The sequence below is a fragment of the Rhinopithecus bieti genome, unplaced genomic scaffold (genome assembly GCF_001698545.2).
Source record: "Rhinopithecus bieti isolate Rb0 unplaced genomic scaffold, ASM169854v2 scaffold_26569, whole genome shotgun sequence".
NCBI classification, from domain to species: Eukaryota; Metazoa; Chordata; class Mammalia; order Primates; family Cercopithecidae; genus Rhinopithecus; species Rhinopithecus bieti.
Genome location: NW_016811895.1, coordinates 457,448 through 460,487, shown reverse-complemented (window position 1 = coordinate 460,487; position 3,040 = coordinate 457,448).

Below are 3,040 nucleotides of genomic sequence, written 5' to 3'. Positions count from 1 at the left end.
CTTCATCTTGTTCCTGGTGTTAGAGGAAAAGCTTTCTGTTTTTCACTGTTGCTTATAATAGTAGCTGCAGGCTTGTCATATATGACCTTTATTATGTTGAGAAAAAATCCTCCTATATGCAGTTTGTTGAGAGTTTTTATCAAACTATAAACTTCTGCATAGCAAAAGAAATAATTAACAGAATTCAAAGGCGACCTGTGGGATAGGAGAAAATAGTTGCAAATCATGTATCTGATAAGGGTTTAATATCCAAAAAATATAAGAAACTCCTACAATTCAATAGCAATAAGTAAATAAGTAAACAAAAATTACAAAATGGGCCGGGCATGGTGGCTCATACCTGTAATCCTAGCACTTTGCGAGACTGAGGAGGGTGGATCACAAGGTCAAGAGATTGAGACCATCCAGGCTAACATGATGAAACCCTATCTCTACTAAAAAAAAAATACAAAAAGTTAGCCAGGCATGGTGGCGGGTGCCTGTAGTCCGACCTACTCAGGAGGCTGAGGCAGGAGAATCACTTGAACCTGGGAGGTAGAGGTTGCAGTGAGCCGAGATTGCGCCACTTCATTCCAGCCTGGCGACAGAGCAAGACTGCGTCTAATAAAAAAACAAAAAAAAAAGTTACAAAATGGAGAAAAGAGTTGAATTGCTATTTCTCCAAAGAAGACATACAAATGGCTAACAGACACATGAAAAGGTGTTCAACATAACTAATCATCAGGGAAATGCAAATCAAAACCACAAGGAAATGTCATTTGACACCTGTTATAGTGGTTATGATTTTAAAAAAAGGAAGATAAGTGCTGGGGAGGAGGAGGTGATATTGGAATGCTGTATATTGTTGTTGAGAATGTAAAATGGTAAAGCTGCTATGAAAAATAGCATGAAGCTTCCTTAAAATAAAAATAGAACCACTATATGATCCAGCAATCTCATTTGTGCGTATGTACCCAAAAAAGTGAAATCAAAATCTTGAAGAGATACCAGCACTGCACTTCCATGTTCACTGCAGGATTATTCACAATAATTAGTTAGGATATAGAAACAACCAATGGATAAATGGGTAAAGAAATTATAATAAAACTCTCAAAAATTTCTTTATGTGTCATAAATTTATATATATATATATATGGAATATTATGGAATGTTCATATATATTTGTATATATGTAATATCATAATGGGATGTTATTCAGCCTTTAAAAAGAGGAAATACTGGCCAGGCATGTGGTGTATACCTGCAATCCCAGCACTTTGGGAGGCCAAGACAGGTGAATCACCTGAGCTTGGGAGTTCAAGACCAGGCTGGCCAATATGGTGAGACCTTGTCTCTATTAAAAGCACAAAAAATTAGCCAGGCGTGGTGGTGCACACCTGTAATCCCAGCTACTCAGGAGGCTGAAGCAGGAGAATTGCTTGAACCCGGGAGGTGGAGGTTGCAGTGAGCCACTATTATGCCAGTGCACTCCAGCCTGGGCAACAGAGTGAGACTCCATCTCCAAAAAACAAAAACAAAAACAAAAAAACACGAATGAACCTGTAACCAGGAGAATATGTTGCTAAATGAAATAAGTCGGGCATAGAAGTACAAATACTGCAAGATTCCACTTACAGGAGGTAACTAAAATAGTCAGTCTCACAGAAACAAAGAGTAGAAGTATGGTCTTGTACCCCAAGAGATTCCCCAAGGTTGGAGTTGCAGGTGTGTACAGTAAGAAGCCGTTGGAGCTATCGTTAGTGCCTTGTCCATCCCTCGAACCCTACCATCCCTGTGCCCTCTGAGCAATTTCAACCTGCCACATCTGCCTCTCTGTGCTAGTGGACTTCTACCAGAGATAGGAAAGGTCATTTTGCCCACACACTGCAGACTTAAGGGGTAAGTGGGGATGGGGTCACTAAAAACCCTGAAGAGCAACCCTCAACCAATGACGGGAAAATTGGCATGGAGAACCCATGCTTTTCTGCCTGTGAGATGTGAGAACTATGAGTCACATGTTTCACAGCACTTGCCAGAGATTTCTCTCAGGATGAAGCTTCAGTGTTCTACTGTGGTAACTGGCCTAATAATGTACCTTTGTTTTTTAAAAACTTATATTGTCTGAGTATTAAAAAAATTAAAAACTAAAAAATATTTCTACTCAAATCTTGGTCTTAAAGTCTGTCCCTGGAGGAACACAAACTAAAATAAGTTTCACCATGTTCAAGAATGATAGTTACTAAGGAAAGACAGTGGAGCCCCAACAGCAACTCCTACAGGAAGGAAAGAAAAAGAAAACAATTGCATCAAATCAGATATCAGCAGCAATAAATGGTTACAAGACATTTGATATGTTTCTTTTGGTGTAGGCATTTCAGCTAAGGACACATTTTTATGGTCTTTAGCAAGAAAATCAAAATTTTGTAAAACTCATTAAAATTCTAGTCTCGTGTTAGGGTCAGAAAAGTAGTGAGAGGTGGGCCGGGCACGGTGGCTCACGCCTGTAATCCCAGCACTCTGGGAGGCCGAGGCAGGTGGATCACGAGGTTAGGAGATCGAGATCATCCTGGCTAACACTGTGAAACCCCGTCTCTACTAAAAATACAAAAAGTTAGCCAGGTGTGGTGGCGGGCACCTGTAGTCCCAGCTACTCGGGAGGCTGAAACAGGAGCATGGCGTGAACCTGGGAGGCAGAGCTTGCAGTGAGCCATGATCACGCCACTGCACCCCAGCCTGAGTGACAGCGAGACTCCGTCTCAAAAAAAAAAAAAAATAGAAATGTAGTGAGAGGAAAAGACACCATTTTGAAGGAGAACTACATATAACCAGGAGTCAAGTGTTTACCAGAAATGTACACATCTGAAAGAGCTGCAAGTCATAGAAACTAAGTATCTGCAATACCAACAATATTAGCCCCAGGCAAGAATCTTGGCTCTTCACTGGGAAACCACAGCACCAGGAAGAAGGGACTGAAACACGGTGAAACTGCTAGACAGGGAGGGTGACTATGGAGAAAGGAGAGACTCCCTGGTTCAAGATGAAACACCAGACCCAAACTGTA